This window comes from Callithrix jacchus, chromosome 8 (assembly GCF_049354715.1).
Source record: "Callithrix jacchus isolate 240 chromosome 8, calJac240_pri, whole genome shotgun sequence".
Lineage (NCBI taxonomy): Eukaryota > Metazoa > Chordata > Mammalia > Primates > Cebidae > Callithrix > Callithrix jacchus.
The window spans coordinates 4,392,611-4,414,959 of NC_133509.1; the positions used below are offsets into that span (position 1 = coordinate 4,392,611).

At 41.9% G+C, this 22,349-nt stretch overlaps 1 protein-coding gene across 1 annotated transcript in view; it reads left to right on the forward strand.

The window, feature by feature from the left end:
- Window positions 1-225: 225 nt before the first annotated feature.
- LIPC (lipase C, hepatic type) overlaps window positions 226-22,349 on the forward strand; it is a 171,906-nt gene continuing 149,782 nt past the window's right edge. Inside the window, exon 1 of the mRNA XM_035258704.3 lies at window positions 226-694. The gene's annotated coding sequence lies outside the window, so the exon portion shown is untranslated. The remainder of the gene's footprint in view (window positions 695-22,349) is intronic.

A 22,349-nucleotide genomic window follows, 5' to 3' on the forward strand; every position in this document is an offset into this window, starting at 1 on the left:
ATTCAACTAAAAATGAATCCGGTCAGTCTGGGCTGTATCAGATGACCGTATTATACTCTGGATCCTTCAGTTGGGTACTACAGCATTGTCTGATTGAAGGTTTTCTGGATCCTAAAATACCAAGAACATGTGAAAAGTTAAAAATGGGTTCCAGTTTCAACCTCAGACTTTTTTTTAGCTTCCCTCACTGCCTCTGATCCTGAGGAGCAGAAGTGAATGCACTTTGAATTCCTGGCAGCTTCACCGGCACAGAGGTTCCAGCTGTATCGGGGCTGGAGAACTGCTGGGGAGAACCACAAGCTGAGAATCAGTCCTCATCTCTGGCTGCCCCCGTCACCCCCTCCCCTCATTGCCTTTCATTGGATGAGCAAGTCATACAATCCAGGAAGTAAGAAAATCTATCACTGCTTGGTTGGATTTTCTTGGTTTCAGTTTTTCCACGCCTGATGAGTACTGCAGAGGCACAGCGAAGCCTGCAGCTTCCATACCCATCCTGAGAGCAAGTAACTTATTCGCACAACTTAAACACTTAATAACTAAACGGAAAGCAAGGCAGCGAATGATTCCCGACATGGCTGAATTTAAGTCAAGCTGTGAAGCTCTAAGGGCAGCCAGAAATGGACATGGACAACAGGAACTGAAACCTGAGAGCTTCTGAGGGGCTTTGGACCACTGCTTCTCAGCAGTTTTCCCTGTAAGTTACTCCCATCATCTCAAAGAGAAATTTAAAATACGGTTGCAGAAAAGTATAGAACTGATTATCCCCATTTTGAGCATAGATCATCATTTAACCAACTTGCTTTATAATTGCCAAGAAACTTGCTTTGAATGGTATTTCCAGACGTAGTATCTGCAATAGCAAATATTGACAATTGCATTTTACAAATAACCAGTTTAATACGCTTTAATATGCTTCTGTTTCTGAGTGCTCTTGATCTTATCTAATCTTCGAAGCAACGCTGTGCGGTTGGTATGCTTATTAACACCATTTTACAGATGCAGACACCTTGAGTGGCTTTCTCACAGGGCATTTAAGGGACTCGTAGAAAGTACACAGCCAGTACCTGGGAGCCCATCTCATTTCACTACACTATCTTCACCCCGAAGAACTTTATATACTTAGGCCATTCATTTCTAAAAAGACAAATTGTCATATTAGATTAAAACATAAGATCCAACAATACGTATGTTGCCTAAAAATAGGAACCTGTAACAAAAAAGAAATTCAGAAACGCTAAAATAAAAAGGTTTAATGAGAAAACTCAGACAAAAAAGAAAACGGTTGGTGAAGCTGATCGCATATAAAAGAAATTCTGGAGCCAAAAACATAGGGGGAGGATGCAAAGACGCTCCTGATTATGACACAAAATATAAAACCAACTGTGAAGACAGATTACCAAAGTTAGAAATGCAAAAAGAAATAGAATAAAAGATGAGCAGTTGTAATGGGAGGGTTTAATTCACTTCACGGCTAAGAAAATAGACAACAGTAAAAAATAAAGACAAATAAATAGACAAAAACTTAAAAGGTATTTAAGATGTGACAAAATACACACCAGAGGTTATGAGCATTACACGGTTGAGAAGTTAGAGCCAATAAACGTATACTGAACTCAATACAACATAGATTATATATTCTTTTCCCTCTGTGGGCACTGGCACATATATACTAACTCTCAAATAAGGCCCCAAAAATGGAATCAAGAGCAAAAAAAATACATAGTTTCTCACCACATGCAATAAAACTAAATGTTAATAATACAGTAAAGGCAATGAAAGAAGCCTTGGGCAAAACAATAATTTAACCAAGAGCCTTTGCAAAAAGAGTTCAGGGTTTAGATTTTAAACTCCCCTCCTTGCTGCTGTGTGACCTGAGCAGTCTACTGAACCTCTCTGAACCTTGGATTCCTCATCTCAAAATGGGGCTCTACTTTTCAAAGCTGTTATGAAGATGACCTATGAAGTATGTCAAATAAACTAAGACTTAAGAGAGACTTAAAACCATAGGCCATACAATGAGACTCCATTTCTAATGTACTTATATTTTATTTAACTAGAAAAAAAGTCTAGAATTTTTGTTTATTGAAAGCAAAAGTCTATAAAATATTCATCGAAATACTAATAGTGGTTATCTCTATGTACTGATATTTCTGCCAATTTTTGTTATATTGCTTTATCTTTTCTACTATGAATACATAGGATCATAAAAATAGTATATATGAAAATAAACATGAACTTTTGAAAAATGGAGTACAAGAAGAAAATAAATACTTATACTTGGGTGGCCTACAGATGGTGGTTGCTGCAGGCATGCAGCCATCTCGGCTGCTTGACCGTCATTGTAAATTCTAAAATACTCTCGATTTCTCTTTCTCCATATAAACATGCACACACACACACACACACACACACACATATAACACAATATTAGTATAACTGACAATTTGAATGTGGGCTATGTGATTAGATAATCATATGGTACCAATATGAAATTTCCTGATTAAATTTCTTGAATTTTATAAAAGAAAATATTTGTCTCAGGAAATATACATTGAAGTATTTAGGTATATGTATATATATATACACACACACAGAACTTACTCTCAAATTGTTAAGAAAAACATTCACAGATATATAGACAGAGTGAGAATAACTAGGGAAAAATAGAAACAGATGGAGCACCTAGGTAAAGGGTGTATAGGAATTTATTCTAGCCTTTTAACATTGCTCTAAGTTTAAAATTACATTAAAATATTAATGAGTATTCACAGCAGCAACAAATGAATGGGTATCAGTGTCTAACAACAATGAACCCTTTCCTAAACTACAAGGCCAAGTAAAAGAGGGGTCTCCAACCGCTGGTGGCCGTCTGTGGCCTGTTAGGAACCTGGCCACGCAGGAGGAGGTGAGCAGCCGAGCTCCACCTGTATTTGCAGCCACTCCCCATCACTCACATGACTGCCTAACAGTCACACCACCTCCTGTCAGATCAGCGGTAGCATGAGATTCTCATAGGACCGCAAACCCTCCTGTGAACTATGCATGCGAAGGATCTAGACTGCACGGCCCTTATGAGAATCTAATGCCTGAAGATCTGTCACTGTCTCCCAACACCCCCAAATGCAACCACCTGGTTGCAGGAAAACAAACTCAGGGTTCCCATTGTCTCTACATTATGGTGAGTAGATTATGATTATATAATTATTTCAACATATATTACAATGTAATAATAATAGAAATAAAGTGCACAGTAAGTGTGATATGCTCGAATCATCCCGAAACCATGGCCCATCCACCTGCATTCATGGAAAACTTGTCTCCCGTGGTACTGGTCCCTGATGCCAAAAAGGTTAGAGACCTCTGAAGTAGAAAATCACGAACATGGTAATAACTTTTGAGATGCTTATAAAATTGAAAACACCATATATCAAAAGTGAGGGGGCTTTGTATGAATCGGGGCCCAGAGATTAAGGCATAAGTCTACATGCTTTTATTTTAGAAATATGAAATTCGCATTTAACTTAAAATCTACTGGGTACAATATTCACTAATTGGACAATGGGACCGTTAGAAGCTCAAACCTCAGTGTTGAGAGCAAATCCTGAAGACAGTCAATGTAAAGGATGATAATAAAGAATAAGGACAGAAATAAACTAGAAAAGGGAAATCAGAGGAAATAATAAATAAATCTAGATGCTCATTCTGTAGAAAGACTGTAAGATAGATCAACCCCTGATGTGAATGAGTTCAGAAGTAAGGAGAAAGGTCTGGCAATAGATATCATTTTGGATTTTGTAGTAGTGTTTTGATAGCAGTTGTTGATAGCACGAAAATAATTTATCAGTGAGCTCCCTGACAGCTCCCTGACTTTTCTTTTTAAAGAAACAGGGTCGTGTTATGTTTTCTGGGCTGTGCTAGAACTCCTGGGCTCAAGTCATCCTCCTGTCTCAGTCTCCCAAGTAGTATCTAGGGCTATGGCCATGCGCCACCATGCGCAGGATTGAGCCACTCCCAGCCATCATGTTGCAAAGTATTTAAATGTTAAAAAAAAAAAAAGAAGATAGATCAACCCCTTGGAGATATAATAAACAAAAGAAAAGGTATAAATCAGCAAAATTAAAAACAAGACTGAAATCAATAATTTTAAAATATAAATGATTGCAATGCAGAATTTACGATAATCAATTTGAAATGCTTAGCCAAATGGACAACACGAAACACAGCACCATTGGGAGAAGATGTGGGCAACATGAAAATTACAAGGAGGGCAAAGGAAAAGTTGTTATTTATCTCATCCCCCACAAGGAACATGACCTCGACAAATTAACTGAGCAATGTTACCACATACTTAAGAAAAAGATTTTTTCATATTATATAATCAGTTCCAAATCACAGAAAAACAAGATCTGATACCCAATTCATTCTAAGAAGTGCGTATTATTCCCCAACCACAAACCTGTGAAAAGTACCACACAGGCGCACACCCAGCTAAAGACACAGTCTCAGGATGGCAAATGTGCCCAAGCGCGAGTTCCAATAAAACTGGCTGGAAATGATTAGAACCAGGCTCAAGGACATTAGATTTTCCCAAAACAGCTGTTGAATAAGTGAATATATGAATGAATGAATGAAGAAAATAATGCAAGGCCGGGCGCGATGGCTCACGCCTGTAATCCCAGCACTTTGGGAGGCTGAGGCAGGTGGATCACGAGGTCAAGAGATCGAGACCATCCTGGTCAACATGGTGAAACCCCGTCTCTACTAAAAATACAAAAAATTAGCTGGGCATGGTGGCACGTGCCTGTAATCCCAGCTACTCGGGAGGCTGAGGCAGGAGAATTGCCTGAACCCAGGAGGCGGAGGTTGTGGTGAGCCGAGATCGCGCCATTGCACTCCAGCCTGGGTAACAAGAGCGAAACTCCGTCTCAAAAAATAAATAAATAAATAAAAGAAGAAAATAATGCAAGCAATTAGCAACATGGACTAAGGATCTGAAAGGCAGGAACGGCTTGTGCACACTATCTGCTAAATTTTATTGATCGATACATTTTATCGATCCAAGGAACATTCTCAATGAGCATAGGCAGAAAAATCATTTTGAAATGAGCTCATAAAACGCAGCTATAAATTAAAACAATAGCAAGTAGTGACTAAATAAGGTAAATTCTACTAATGCCAGAAGATTATAATAATTATATATATTCATTATATAAATATATTATATGATAAATATACATAAAAGGTCCTCATAATGAATTGTATAATGAATCACAGAATTACTGTTTGCTAGGGTGTAAGACTAAAAAGTAAAATTGAAGAAATGAAGACACTAAGGATATTCGTGAAGGAAAAGACAGTAAATCTCATTACCCAAAAATGTAAAACTCTATGAAACAAAAGACATCACAGGTGATATGAAAGACGAAATGCAAACCGGGAGTATATTTGCAATGAACTAATAGAAGTATGGGCAAAAGATATGAATAAGCTATTTTCAGCAACAGAAATTTGAATGAGCAGTCACACACGTAAGAAAATGTTCAACCTCACCAGTAATCAGAAAGTTTAAAATTAAAACAATGAGATACCATTTTACATCCAAAAAACTGGTGAAAATTAAATAATCTGACACTATCAAGTGTTGGTGATGATGTGGAAAAATAGAAGGAACACTCACATTTTTCCAACAATATGTTCACAGGGGTAACCATTTTGAAGAATAAATTGTCAGCACCTTACTGACTCTGACAGGACGTGTATCTTATAACCCAGCAATTTCACTTCTAGGAGCAAATTCCAGAAGCTTTCGCTTGTGGACGATGCAATGTCTACTGCAATACTGTAATCGTAAAACGAAAAAACTAAACAACACGAGTATCCATCAACCCGATGAAAAAGTTCTGGTACATTCATACAATGGGACCATTTATAGCTGTTCCATCAACAGAGATAAATCTTGAAAATACACTGCCAAGTGACAAAACAAGTTGCAGATTGATGTGTAGAGTATAAAACTTTAAAACATACAAAATAATGGTGCAGTTGGCCCTCTATATCCATGGATTCCACATCCATGGATTCAACCAACCAAGGATGAAGAATATTTGGGGGGGAAATAACACAAAGTTCCAAAAGGCAAAACTTGAATTTGCCACAGCCCGAGTACCATGTTGAAACCAGGCAAATGACTGTGTAGGCATTGTCTTAGGTTTTAGAAGTAATCTAGAGGTGATTTACAGCCTACTGGAGAACGTGCATAGGTTATACGCAAACACGACACCATTTCGTATCAGGAACCTGAGCATCGGCGGATGGTCCTGGAACCAGTCCCCCACAGATACTGAGGAACTATCATATATATTTCATAGCTACATACATATGCTGCCAACGTTACAGACAGATATGAGAATGACAAACATGAAACTCAGGGTGGCGTTGCCTCTGAGACAGGAAAAATAAGATTAGGCTTGAGAAGAGATGCACAGGTATGCAGGTATAACACTCTACTTTTTAGCAAAAATAGGAAGCAAATATGGCCAAAATGTTAGGATCTGATGGAGCTGGGAGGCAGGTGGTATTCAAAACTATGCATTATAGCTATGAGTGTGTTTGACGTCATTATAATGTCTTAAATGAGCATCCCAATTTTAAAAGTATACAAAAACTATAAAAACATATAAAGTACATACAATGTATTAAAATCATGAACAGATTATTCATAAAGAAAGAAAAAAGGCAATAGAAATGGAAGCGGAGGTAAATTCAACTTCAACCCACTAGTTTTAAAGAAAGATTAAAAAATGCACATACTATTTTGGCTTATCAATTTAGCATAAAATTACAAAAACGTTATTATAATACTAATGTTAATAAGGGTGGAGGATAGAACAGGAGTATATTCACTGTTAACAAGAATTTAAAATGATAGAAATTTACTTAATGTAGCAGTACATATGTGAAGGCAAAATATATAGATAGATACCTAGATAGAAAACTTTTGCCCTAGAAATTCAACTTTAAGAAATTTATACAAAAGAAAATGTGATACATATACGATGTGTAGTGTTGTTTTTTAAGGAATACTACACAGCCTTAAAAAAGAACAAAATCAGGTCCTTTGCAGCAACATGGCTGCAGCGGAAGGTCATTATCCTAAGCAAATTAACACAAAAACAGAAAACCAAATACTGCATGTTCTCACTTCCAAGTGGAAGCTAAACAATGAGTACACGTGGACATAAAGGTGGAAATAGTAGACAGTGGCATTCCAAAAGGTGCAAGAAAGGGAGGGGGACAAAGGCTGAAAAAAATCTACTGGGTGCAATATTCACTAATTGGGCAATGGAACCGTTAGAAGCTCAAACCTCAGTGTTGAGAGCAAATTCTGACGTGTGCGAGAAATCGTGTTGTTTGCTGAGAAATCTTATTGAGAGCGGTGGCAAGGAAACCCCAGTCGGTCCCCCAAAGTGGAAAACTGCCCCCAAAGCAGAAAACTGCTCAGAGCGCTATGAAACAGTGACCAATATGAATATATCTCATGCCGGATGAATTAGTGTGTTGAACACAGGACGTGCGACCCTTTCCTTTGTTCCCTCGGAAAGAGCTCTTTCTAGTTTGTCTGTAACCTACAGTAAACACACACTAGCTGCCTGGTTAGTTAACCTTTAACCAATGGAAGAACACAGAGCATCCGCTTGTAAAACTTGTCACTGGAAGGGTAAGAATAAATACATAGGTCGGAGTCTGCTCTGGACTCTCAGCTGGAAATGCTGGCAGACCCTGGTGCCCCACTCTCAGAACCCACCTTCCGCTCAATTCCTTCGGGACCACCTGGGTCGGGGTCTGTAAGGCTGAGCTGGTCCTGGCCCCTCAGCATCACACAATATATCCATGTGACAAATCTGCACATATACCCTCAGAATCTCAAATTTTTTTAAGTTACTAAAAAAAAATTTATACAAAGAAAATAATCATACATGTGGAAGATTTCTGCATATGTTTCCAGTAGCATTGTTCACGGTAGTGCTATCTTAAAGTTATTGAAAAAAACAACAGGAAGTTAAGCCGATGAGGGTGCGTCTAGAGAATGTAACAGTACTAACAGTACTCTGTAGCTATTTTATGTAAAGTTTTAAAAGAATATTTAATGCCCCTGGAATATGCCACTAATGCGCTGTTAATACACAGGTGTTTTAAAGGCTTGTACAGTGTGTTTACAGTTGCATTCTTAAATAAATGTCTACACGGAAACATGATTTGGGGTTATTGACATCAAAATGCCAACAGCGGTTCTCCAAATGTGGAATCGCAGATCTACTTACGTTTTTCTTGAATTTCCTCATTTTCCTATTTTACAATAATAAATGTTTATTGATTTTATAATAGAAAAGAATTAAAAATAAAACATGAAACAAAATAAGCTTTGGTTGATTAAGGATTTAAACCTAAAATCTAATTATGAAAGAACTTGCAATTGAAAAGAGTTTATCAGCTCTCTGGGGGAATTTTAACTTTCTCAGCTTGGAAGCAACTGAAATGATTACACTATAAAAATTAGCATTACTAAAGGTTTTATAAGAAGGAAAATATTTCTATTAAACATTACAAAGAATTAAGAGCCATCATAAATAACTAATTCAAATTTGTAAAATAAATATCAAGATTCCAAAAGATAAGTGGGTCAAAGACAGATGATTCCCATAAGAAACATAAAATTAGTAGATAAACATAGTGGGGAAATGTTAATTCTCACCAGAAATCAAAGAAATGAAAATGGAAGCGGTCTGGAGACGCCAGTTTACACATTCTAAAGGAGCAACAAGAAAAAAATGTCAAATGCTAATATCCACTGACGGTGGCGCTCCCGGAAATTTGTCCACACATTCATTTACAATCATATTGCTCATGTCCCGTTAGCAGAAATGTTACTACTGAGAATTAGTTCTTAAGAAATAACTTGGCTAAAGCAGAACGGTCCCTCCTCATCTCCTTGACTTCTAAATGTTCGAACACCCAGGGCTCAGTTCCTTGACACCTTCTCTTTTCCACCCACAGGCAGTGTGTGGAGGATCTCACCCAGCTGTGCACGTGACCGGAGCTGCAGCCTCTCTGGGTATGGGCTCCAGGGAGAAAGGCAGCCACAGCAGAGGTTTCCCTAGGAATAGGGTGGGGGTAACTTGAGGGCCATTCAAGGACTCTCACCTCAGTCAGAGAGGGCAATGAAGGAAAGAGAAACCAGCAAAGACAATCAGAGAGAGGCCTAAGGCGAGCTTCGTCATAATATCAACCCCTATGCAATAACAAAGCATCCAGGCTAGATCCGCCAAGGCTCACCAGGGAGGTCCCCAGGAACTGCCTAATTGCAGTAGCCCTCAGCTCACCTGCAGGCCACCAGATCGCAGGTGACCCTGACCACCATCTCCAAAGCCTGAAGGAATTATTGTGAGACAGCCCACTCACATTACAGCTGAAACCTAAAACCAGTGAAGGCGGGTATCTCAGAGAGCCCTGCCCTGCCCTGCCAGGAGCCAGAGCTGTCCCTCTGTTGGTGGTCATCCTGGGAATCTGAGACAAGAAGGTACACCCTCGTCTGAGGCCAGAAAGCAGAATTTCTTGGGTCCCAATCTCAAGATCTCTTTGCTCCACCGTGTTCATCCTCTCATCCCACCCCAGGGCCTCTGCTTCACGTTGGTCCTTCCATTGCTTAAGTATGTTTGGAAATCTACCATCTCTTCTCTCCCCCCCCTCCCCCCGGCCCGCCGAAACAGTCATGCTCTGTTGCTGGGGCTGGAGTGTCGTGCCCTGATCTCAGCTCAGTGGAACCTCTGCCTACCAGGTTCAAGCGATTTTCCTGCCTCAGTCTCCTGAGTAGCTGAGATTACAGGCACACACCACCAAACTCAGGTATTTTTGTATTTTTTTAAATATAATTTTACTAATTGAGACTGGGTCTTGCTGTATTGCCCAGCTGGTTTTGAACCCATGGGCTCAAGCAATCCTCCTGCCTCAGTCTCCCAAAGTGCTAAGATTATAGATGTGAGCCACTGTGCCCAAAGAGTCCTGTAGACTTTAATACTAGTTCTGAGATACATGTGCAGAACATAGGTGTACACGACACTGTACCCATCAATCCATCATCTACATTATTTATTTCTCCTAATGCCATCCCTTTCCTAGTCCCCCACCTGCTGACAGGGCCCAGTGTGTGATGTTCCCCTCCCTGTGTCTATGTGTTCTCACTGTTCAGCTCTCACGTATAAGTAACAACATGCAGGATTTGATTTTCTGTTCCTGTGTTAGTTTGTTGAGAATGATGGTTTCCAGCTTCATCCATGTCCCTGCAAAAGACATGAACTCATCATTTTTGATGGCTACACAGTATTCCATTGTGTATATGCGTCACATTTTCTTTATCCAGTCTATCACTGATGGGCACTTGGGTTGGTTCCAAATCTTTGCTATTGTGAACAGTGATGCAGTGAACATACGTGTTCATGTGCCTTTGGGTATATACCCCAGGAATGGAATTGCTGGGTCAAATGGGATTTCTGGCTCTAGATTCTTGAAGAATCATCACACTGTCTTCCACCATGGTTGAACTAATTTAGACTCCCGCAAAAGTGTTCCTATTTCTCCACATAGTCTCCAGCACCTGTTGCTTCCTGATTTTTTAATGATCACCATTCTAACTGGTGTGAGATGGTATCTTATTGCAGTTTTGATTGGCATTTCTCTAATGACCAGTGATGGTGAGCTTTTTGTCATATGTTTGCTGGCCACATAAGTGTCTTCTTTTGAGAAGTGTCTTTTCATATCCTTTGCCCACTTTTTGATGAGATTCTTTGGTTTTCTTTTGTAAATGTGTTCAAGTTCCTTGTAGATTCTGGATATTAGCCCTTAGTCGGATGGAGAGATTGCAAAATTTTCTCCCATTCTGTAGGTTGCCTGTCCACTCTGGTGATAGTTCCTTTTGCTGTGCCGAAGCTCTTTGGTTTAATTAGATCACATTTGTCTATTTTGGCTTTTGTTGCCATTGTTTTTGGTGTTTTAGTCATGAAGTCTTTGCCCATGCCTATGTTCTGAATGGTACTGCCTAGATTTTCTTCTAGGATTTGTATGGTTTTTGGTCTTACATTTAAGTCTTTAATCCATCTCATGTTAATTTTTGTATAAGGTATAAGGAAGGGGTCCAGTTTCAGTTTTCTGCTTATGGCTAGTCAGTTTTCCCAATACCATTTATGAAACAGGGAATCCTTTCCCCGTTGCTTGTTTTTATCAGGTTTGTCAAAGATCAGATGGTTGTAGATGTGTGACATGAATTCTGAGGCCTCTGTTCTGTTCCATTTGTCTATATATCTGTTTTGGTACCAGTATCATGCTGTTTTGGTTCCTGTAGCCTTGTAGTATAGTTTGAAGTCAGGTAGTGTGATGCCTCCCGCTTTGTCCTTTCTGCTTAGGCTTGTTTGATGCGCTCTTTTTTGGCTCCATATGAAATTTAAAGTAGTTTTTTTCTAATTCTGTGAAGAAAGTCAATGGCAGCTTGATGGGGATTAGCACTGAATCTATGAATTACTCTGGGCAGTATGGCCATTTTCACGATAGTGATTCTTCCTATCCATGAGCATGGAATGTTTTTCCATCTGCTTATGTTCTCTTATTTCCTTGAGCAGTGGTTTGCAGTTCTCCCTGAAGTGGTTTGTAGTTCTCCTTGTGAAGTTCACATCCCTTGTAAGTTGGATTCCTCGGTATTTTATTCTCTTCGTAGCAATTGTGAATGGGAGTTCACTCACGATTTGGCTGTTTGCCTATTACTAGTATATAAAAATGCCTGTGATTTTTGCACATTGATTTTATATCCTGAGACTTTGTTGAAGTTTCTTATCAGCTTAAGGAGACTTTGGGCTGAGACAATGGGTCTTCTAAATATGCAGTCATGTCACCTGCAAACAAGGACAATTTGATTTCTTCTCTACCTATTTGAATACCCTTTATTTCTTTATCCTGCCCAATTGCCCTGGCCAGAAATTCCATTGTTATGTTGAATAGGAGTGGTGTGAGGGGGCATCCTTGTCTTGTGCTGGTTTTCAAAGGGAATGCTTCCAGCTTTTGCCCATTCAGTATGATATTGGCTCTGGGTTTGTCATAAAAAGTTCCCATTATTTTGAGATATGTTCCATCAATACTTTGTTTGTTGAGCGTTTTTAGCATGAAGGGTGTTGAATTTTATCGAAGGCCTTTTCTGCATCAATTGAGATAAACATGTGGTTTTGTCACGGGTTCTATTTATGTGATGGATTATGCTTATTGATTTGTGTATGTTGAACCAGCCTTGCCTCTGGGAAATGAAGTTGACTTGATTGTGATGGATTTTTTTTAACGTGCTGCTGGATTCAGTTTGCTACCATTTCACTGAGAATTTTTGCATCGATGTTCATGAGGGATACTGGCCTGAGATGCATCAATGTTCATGAGGGATACTGGCCTGAGATGCATCAATGTTCATGAGGGATACTGGCCTGAGATGCATCAATGTTCATGAGGGATACTGGCCTGAGATGCATCAATGTTCATGAGGGATACTGGCCTGAGATGCATCAATGTTCATGAGGGATACTGGCCTGAGATGCATCAATGTTCATGAGGGATACTGGCCTGAAATTTTCTTTTTTTATAAAATGAGTTCGGGAGGAGTCCATCTTTTGCGGTTGTTTGGAATAGTTTTAGAAGGAATGGTACCGGCTCCTCTTTGTACCTCTGGCGGAGTCTGGCTGTGAATCCACCTGGTTCTGGACTGTTTTGGTTGGTAGACTATTAATTACTGCCTCAATTTCGGAACTTGTTATTGTTCTATTCAGGGATTTGACTTCTTCCTGGTTTAGTCTTGGGAGGGTGTATGTGTCCAGGAATGTATCCATTTCTTCTGGATTTTCTAGTTTATTTGTATAGAGGTGTTTATAGTATTCTCCAAAGGTAGTTGTATTTCTGTGGGATCAGTGGTGACATCCCCTTTACCGTTTTTTATTCTGTCTATTTGACTCTTCTCTCTTTTCTTATTAGTCTGGCTACCAGTTTATCTAATTTGTTGATCTTTTCAAAAAACCAGCTCCTGGATTCATTGATCTTTTTGAAGGGTTTTTCGTGTCTCTATCTCCTTCAGTTCTGCTCTGATCTTAGTTATTTCTTGTCTTCTAGCTTTTGAGTTTGTTTGCTCTTGCTTCTCTACTTCCTTTAATTGTGAATGTTAGAGTCAACTTTAGATCTTTCCCGCTTTCTCTATTGTGTCGGGCACTATGGTAAGCACAACTGTTTTTTTTTTTCATTTAATCTTTCCCCAAGCCCGCGAGGTAAATAATTGTATTATCCCTGTTTTAAAATAAGGAAATTGAGGTGCCAGCTATTAAATAATCTGCCTACTTAATGAGATGGAAAAGGGAGAAACCGAGCTTGGAAATTTGGTTCTCGGCAATCACAGAGTCTCCACCCAGGAACAAAGATGCCTCAAGAGACAGTTTTTCCTTGAGAAAGAACCTCACCTTCCTATCGGAATTCTGTAGCTAAATACTTCCTTTATCATTTTGTAACAATACTAAATATAGGGGAAATGTTGTATTTCCATGGAAAAGGATGCCCTGTCTACATACAGCAGAGCTTCCCTAGGTTATCTGATTCCAGCTTTCATTGTTCCCGAAGCATTTTACAACTCTGTAAATTGTAGATAAATAATAGCGATGCAAAATGCAAATTCTGTCCTATCCTGTAACAGGGCCACCGACTTCGCGTCCACACTGCAGAAAAAGCCAGTTTTGCGTCTGTTTGCCATTTGTACGTTCACTGCAACATTTCTTTACTCATATAAATTTGTGTGGTTTGGGGGCTGCTTCTCTGAACTGCTTATAACACCCTTACAAGTTTCCTCATTAACCAGTTAAGTAAAATATTAACATGTATCCATTTTTGTAGGTGACAGTCATGACTTTACCTTCTTTTAAAAAAATTATCTCTTGGCTGGGTGCGGTGGCTCAAGCCTGTAATCCCAGCACTTTGGGAGGCCGAGGCGGGTGGATCACGAGGTCAAGAAATCGAGACCATCCTGGTCAACATGGTGAAACCCCGTCTCTACTAAAAATACAAAAAATTAGCTGGGCACGGTGGCACGTGCCTGTAATCCCAGCTACTCAGGAGGCTGAGGCAGGAGAATTGCCTGAACCCAGGAGGCGGAGGTTGCGGTGAGCTGAGATGGCGCCATTGCACTCCAGCCTGCGTAACAAAAGCAAAACTCCGTCTCAAAAAAACAAAAAAATTATCTCAACAGAATTATGAAAGCCTATCAAAAGCATCTCGTTGTTACTTGCTGAAGGACGCCAGGCAGGATCTCACTCAAATAAATGGCTTCAGGATTAACTGCATAACTGAGGATGGTCTAGTCAGGTCTTGGGTAGCACAGCCTTATCCTGTCAACTTCCGTTCAAGCATTTTTCTCTGTCCAGGACAAAGTGTCACAGTCAAAGGCCCTGGTCCCCTCTTCCTGGCGGGTCATCTTTACCATTGATTGAGGAAAAGTACTTGGGATATAAATTCTATGGTTCTGTCCCACTGTAATGTCTCCATTATTTCTATCTTCTGCTGTATCTCATAGGCTATCCTAGAGCTACCTCCATTAAATAGCTGAGAAAAAGCTTGAGAACATTTAATAATAACAATAAAAGTGATGTGATGGTTAACACTGAGTGCCAACTTAATTGGATTGAAGGATGCAAAGTATTGTTCCTGGGTGTGTCTGTGAGGGTGTCGAGATATTAGTGACACTTGAGTCAGTGGACTGGGAGAGACAGACCCACCCTCAATCTTGGTGGGCACCATCTAATCAGCTGCCGGTTTGGCTAGAACGAAGCAGGCAGGAGAATGTGGAAGGAGGAGACTGGCTGAGTCTTCTGGCCTTCATCTTTCTCTCGAGCTGGATGCCTCCTGCTGGTGAACATCAAACTCCAAGTTCTTCAGCTTTTGGACTCGTGGACTTGTACCAGTGATTTGTCTGGAGCTCCTGGGCCTCTGTCCACAGACTGAAGGCTGCACTCTCGGCTTCCCTACTTCCGAGGTTTGGGAACTCGGACTGACCCACCACTGGCTTCCTTGCTCCTCAACTTGCAGACTTGACTCTGTGACTGTGAGTCAGTGCTCCTTAATAAACTCCCTTTCACGTATGTGTGAAATACACGTGATATATGTCTATATACAGAGCAAGAGCATGACACAATTCCATCTCTGTAAGCATCGGATACACAAAGACCTCACAGCCAATCCCTACTCTACTTGGCAAAACTACTTTTTGTTGTATGGATTTCGAGGTCAAATAAGCATCATTCAAGTACCATTCCACCATTTACTACAGTATAGACTTGGGCAATTCATTAACCTCCCTGAGCCTCAGTTTCTCCTCTATTCAAAGGGAAAAATCATGCCTACATCATTGGATTCTTCCTGAAGTGTGGATGAGATCACATGGAGATTCTGGCACTATGCAAGCACTTGGGCTGTCGGTTCCTGAATTGCTAACTCCTGACTTTTAGGCCTGCCTCGGAATAAGTGATGGACCACGTCAGCAAGATTCCCTGTCTTCGGCAAAATGATGACTCATTGGCGGCCATTCAGAACTTGAAACGCATCATTGGGAATGAAGAGAATGAATGGGAATTAGTTCCTGGTTTCCCACAGCTATGGATTCCATAGGCTAAACTCAGAAAGCCTTTGTGAGATAAGGATGTGGCATCCTGCTGAAGGGAGGCTGGGGCCATCGTGATCTGACCAGTGCCCAGCCCTGCCTGATACCCAGGGTGAGGACTGTGTCCCTGGACACCCCATGACTGGAAGCACTGGGACCCAGAGAGAGAGCCAGTGTGCTGGTCCCCCCTCCGCAAACTGTACCCTTGCTTGCTGCAAGCAGCCAGTCCAGTTCATGGCTTAGGGGGAGTGTCCCTGAGAAGCCAGCATGGTCACCCCTGACCAAGCCTGACCAGCACCCCAGGAGCTGGAGGAAGCAGGCGCAGAGGAGACACGTCATGAATTCTAGCCTACACTCCCCTTCTTCCCCACAAAGGGGAAACCTCTGGGCAAACTTTATGAAGCCAACCATATTCACCATCTACCTGGTGTTCAAAGCCAACTTAAATCTTTATTTCCTTTTGCTTCTAAGCATAATACAAAGAGAGAAAATAGGTTTTTCATTCTACTGGGACTTCTAAGATCATAAAATGCATTATCGGGTTCTGCGTTATCTAGTCATAAAAAAGCCTGCTGTGGTTCTAGGGTGTTGCTGTTGATATTGATGAATTTCCCAATTGTTCTGCAATCTGACAGCTGAAATCCTGATAAGGAGAGTTTGTGGGCCAACACAGACCAGGAAACATAAAAATAAGAAGAAAAGAGATCTTGACTCTGCTCCCTAGCTCCGGAACTTGAGACTTTGGGAATCAGAATATTAGAGTTTCCAGGGACCTAGGGTCCTCACATTCGATTAATATCGATTAGATATGTGACCTTGCATAAGGGGTCTCTGAGCCTCACTTTGCTTACCTGGAAAATAGGGAAAATAATTCCTACCTCATTTGTTCAGAAAATCAAATGAGGCTTGATTATGCAGAGAGCTGTTATAAGCATTTTCATGTGATAATAATTTAACCTTCACAATCCCATTTGACAGGGAAACACACAGAGGCAGAGACAAGTTACAGAATGTGCCCAAGGTCACACAACTAGTTGGAGGCAGAGCCAATGCAAAGACACCCCCTAGTCACCAGGCGTGATCATCTTGGGTGAATAATAACCCACTTGAAATGCCTGAAATACCTCATTATTCCAAATAGTCTAAAATGTCATCTGCAATCTTGATTTCACCCTTCGTTTGTTTACTGGGTCTTTTTCTGTCTAACACAGATAAGGAAAAGGTTAAACTCCAGTCCAACCACCTTCCAAATGAGGACAGGCTACAGACCAACTCAAATTAATCAGGTTTACCTATTTGTTTTGCCATACTCCCACACGGTGCAAGAATGTCCACACAGATCAGTCAGTGACCCAATAAAAACCTGGTCATTCTCCTGACAACAGCTGGCCCCATGCAGGAGTAAAAGAGGACAGTCATTTTCCTATAACATGCTGCAAGGAAATTCATAAATTTCATCTTGGAAGTGAAATAGGCTGATGTGCAGAGAAGCCTCATTCGGTCTTAGGGAAAGTCAGATATACAGGGATTAAGGATTTGTGGGTTTCTTTTTTAAATATTACTTTATTTATTTTTTTTTTTTTTGAGACAGTCCCATTCTGTCACCCAAGGAAAAGTGCATTGGCACAATCTCGGCTCACTGCAACCTCCGACTCCCTGGTTCAAGTGATTCTCTTGCCTCAGCCTTCCAAGTAGCTGGGACTACAGGTGCACACTACCACGCTCAGCTACTTTTTTATAGTTTTAGTAGAGACAGGGTTTCACCACGTTGGCCAGGCTGGTCTCAAACTCCCAACCTCATATGATCCGCCCACCTTGGCTTCCCAAATTCCTGGGATTACAGACATGAGCCACTGCAACTGGCCGGGTTTGTGGTTGTTAAGAGAACAGAACCTGGCCTCAGATCCCCCGACTTCTCCTCTCTCTTCCTTTTACTGGTAAGATACAATTTGGTACCAGTTCTCAACCACTTAAATCTTTTTCTTTTTTCTTTTTTGAGACGGAGTCTTGCTCTGTCACCAGGCTGGAGTGCAGAGGCACAATCTCTGCTTACTGCAGCCTCCTCCTTCCAGGTTCAAGTGATTCTCCTGCCTCAGGCTTCCAAGTAGCTGGGACTACAGGCGCGCGCCACCATGGCCAGCTAATTTTCGTATTTTTAGTAGAGACAGGGTTTCACCATGTTGACCAGGCTGGTCTCGATCTCTTGCCCTCATGACGACCCGCCTCAGCCTCCCAAAGTGCTGGGATTACAGGCATGAGCCACCGAGACCAGCCCCTCTTAAATCTCAACTGCAAAATTAGGAAAATAACAGTGTCGATCCAAATTTTATTGCTTCAATCGTTATTGTATTAGACACCAACAAAAACCTGCCTTTCTCAGGTAAGCCATCCCAGTTCCTGAAGATGAAAACAAGAAAACCTGAGTCTGGGTACAAAACTCTGTTTCTGTCATCAGTGAACTTCACCTTGTCCCCTGGCCTCTTCCTCTGGGGATCTGCTTGCTTTATGCTTGTTAAATATCTGTTTCTTCTCTCCTAATTAACTTTCTTATCACCATGACACTAAAGAAAAAGGTCATTCTCAGATCATGAAATGCCACTCTCTTGAAATCTTTATTTCTTCAAGAAGTTCTGCACATTAAAAGAGAGCAAGACCTGGGCAATGTTTAAAAATCTAATTATAAAACCGTTATTACTTTAGACCGAGGCTTGCAGACCAGAATGCAGTGTCACTGAAAACAGAAAAGTCTTTAAATTGCAAAGGAAGAGGCTGGGCATGGTGGCTCATGCCTGTAATCCCAGCACTTTGGGAGGCTGAGGCAGGCAGACCACTTAAGGTCAGGAGTTTGAGAGGAGCCTGGCCAAAATGGTGAATGAAACCCCATCTCTACTAAAAATAAAAAAAAAATAGGCCAGGCATAGTGGCTCACGCCTGTAATACCAACACTTTGAGAGGCCAAGGCAGGCAGATCAGCTGAGGTCAGGAGTTTAAGACAGGCCTGGCCAATAAGGTGAAACCCTGTCTCTACTAAAAATACAAAAATTAGCCAGGTGTGGTGGTAGATGCTATGATCTCAGGAGGCTGAGGCAGGAGAACTGCTGGAACCCGGGAGGCGGAGCTTGCAGTGAGCGAAGAATGCGCCACTGCACTCCAACCTGGGAAACAGAGGAGACTCCGTCTCAAAAAGATAAACAACATAGTTGGTGTGGTGGCACATGCCTGTAATCCCAGCTATTCAGGAGGCTGAGCCGTGAGAATCACTTGAACCTGAGAGGCAGAGGTTGCAACGAGCCAAGATCATGCCATTGCACTCCAGCCTGTCTGACAGAGTGAGACTCTATCTAAAAAAAAAAAAAGAATCGCACAAGAAGCCGCCACAGGGCTCTGCTAACATGCACTGTGCTGATCGCTCCAGTGGAGGCTCCAACCTCTAAGAGGCTCAGGCTCGCCTCCTCTTCAGCATATAGGAAATGAAGAGGACTCGAGAACCTGCTGGGCTTCCTTGGGCATAGAAAGGGCCAAAGATTCTATGAATAGATCTATGGACTGTTAGATGCATGGCTGGAGGCAAGCACATGACAGCAGGTCTTGAAGCCCTATGAGCCATTTTGCCCCTCTAAGGCAGAGGCTTCACCCTGTGATAACACATCTTTATCAGTATTTTTTTAATTTGAGCTCTCTCCTGAATATATAGTTACTTCTTTATAAATAATGTAGCACTAGTAAATTCCATAGTGCCATGTGCAAATTACATAGTTCTTATATACTGTAAACATTACACAGGAACAAATACAAGCTGTCTAAGGTAATACACAGAAAAATCTGAACGGTCTATACTACTTTCTTCCTGAGTCCCAGTAGATGTCTGAAGCACCATTCTGAGGCCATGGTTCTCAAACTTTGTGTGACCAAGAATCACATGGAAACCTGTTCAAAATGAAGGCTCTCCAGGCATGGACCCTAGTTTTGATTCCATTACTCAGAATTGCTGGGTGGGCCCATGAGTTGTCCTTTGTCTGAGCTCCCCAGCTGACTCTTACTCTGATGCTCAGTTGGATTTTGGAGCCCCGGATCCAGACCCTTGTGTTTTCCTGTCCTGACATTTTTTGCTACAATTATGTCACTGGGTCCTTTTTTTTTTTTTTTTTTTTTTTTTGAGGCGGAGTTTCGCTCTTGTTACCCAGGCTGGAGTGCAATGGTGCGATCTCAGCTCACCGCAACCTCCGCCTCCTGGGTTCAGGCAGTTCTCCTGCCTCAGCCTCCTGAGTAGCTGGGATTACAGGCACATGCCACCATGCCCAGCTAATTTTTTGTATTTTAAGTAGAGACGGGGTTTCACCATGTTGACCAGGATGGTATCGATCTCTTGACTTCGTGATCCACCCGCCTCGGCCTCCCAAAGTGCTGGGATTACAGGCATGAGCCACCACGCCCGGCCTATCACTGTGTTCTTATTGTTATCTACCTCCTGGACACCCTCCTGATCCCCTCAGTGAATTTAAACATAAAAGATAATAATATTAGCTCTCATCAGTTATGTCCTGTGGTCTAGGATTGCTGGTGGCTTCACATGCATTGCCTCACTCAGTCAGACTAGGGAGAGATTACCAGCCCCATTAGGCAGATTAAGAAAACTAAAGCTCAGTCACAATGTCTTATCCAAGGTCACTCAGCTAGTAAGTACAAGGGGTAGACCAGGACTTTGAGCCCATATCTGTTTGATTCTCAAGGCTGTACCGTAATTTTTTTCTTTTACAGATAGGGTCTCACTCTGTCACCCAGGCTGGAGCGCAGTGGTGTGTTCATAGCTCACTGACCTCCACCTCCTGGGCTCAAGCAATGCCCCTGCCCCAGCCTCCTGAGTACCTAGGACTCCAGGTGTGTGCCATCACAACAGGCTAACGTTTTGTTTTGATTTCTGAATAGATGGGGTCTTGCTATGGTGCCCAGGGTAGTCTCAAACCCCTGCCTCTGCCTCCCAAATCATCGAGATTACAGGTGTGAGCCACCGTCCCAGCCTCAAAGCATGAACTCTTGACTGCTAAGTGCACAGCGCACAAATCAGATCATTACTGCTAGAACCAGGTGCTTGGCTGGACACCTTACACACAGATTTCTGATATTCATAGCTTACCTCTGTTTGTCAAGGTATTAATTTCAGTCCACAGATTCTGACATGCAGTCAGTTTCTTCAATCTCTGTAACCCATCTAAATTACTGACTCCAAATCCCTATCTTCAGGCCTTCTGGATTTCTTCTCCCCACCCCATCCCCAACCTCAGTAGCTCTGCCACAGTTCTGGACCAACACAACAGCCAGGCACGGGGTCAGGGCAGTGTGACCCAGTCCTCTGTCACCAGTCCACACTGGTGGCCACTGAGGGGCCCATCCTCCCATCAACACGACCTGCTGGCCCCAGAGGCCACCACTCTTCTTCCCTACATCAAGCCATGTTTATCTTCTGCCCTTCGGCCAACAGAGCCATTTCCTCTCTGGGTTCTTGCAGCAGGATTTCTGGGAAGCAAGTGACTGTCCCCTCTGCTCTCACACCCACAGACAAACCTCCCCCTTCCACAACACCTGCAAAGCCCAAGATATTGTCTTTCTAGTGATGGGAAGGGAGGGGTTTCTTTCCCCTTTACATCCCTTCAAGGTATTTTAGCCTTTTTCTTTCCTTTGTTGGTTAGAATTCACCTGCCCACACCTTGGGAAGCCAAGGCAAGATGATCACTTGCGCCCAGGAGTGTATGAATAGCCAGGGCAGCAGAGGAAGACCCTGTCTCCAAAAATAAATAAAATAAAATGAAAGGTAAAATAAAATTGACTTGGTCCTACATTTTTGGAAGACAACAGATTTGTAGTCTTCTCTCTACTTTGCCTCCCTTAAGTGGAAGGAAAAACAAGGGAGACAGTTTGGGAGAAAAATAAGAAGTTGAGGGCTGGGCGCGGTGGCTCAAGCCTGTAATCTCAGCACTTTGGGAGGCTGAGGCAGGTGGATCACGAGGTCAAGAGATGGAGACCATCCTGGTCAACATGGTGAAACCCCGACTCTACTAAAAAATACAAAAATTAGCTGGGCATGGTGGCATGCGCCTGTAGTCCCAGCTACTCGGGAGGCTGAGGCAGGAGAATTGCTTGAACCCAGGAGGCAGAGGTTGCGGTGAGCCGGGATCGCGCCACTGCACTCCAGCCTGGACAACAAGAGTGAAACTCCGTCTCAATTAAAAAAAAAAAAAAAAGTTGATATCTCAAAATATTATCTCAGGTACATGCTGTCCCCATTATATAGGTGAGGAGATGGAACTCATTAAGGTTATGTAATATCACACATAGCGAGTGACAGGCTGAGGACCCTCCCAAGAAACCTGATCCTCTACGAAGTCCTCCACTCTTCTCTCCCAGTAGCCTCCGTGGTCAGCTTCAAGAATACACAACAGAACCTGTGTGTTAAAACCACCACTGGAAGGTGGGACCTGGTGATTCGGCAGGCCTGAAGAGCTTGGGTAGAGGCAAAAGCAGATACCACCCCCGAAAGCCTGAAAGGGGACAGAGATCCATTCCTCCTCGTCATTTTCCAGAAGAGCCTCATAGAATTTGAGTTGACATGAGATGATGGTAAAGAAATTTTGGG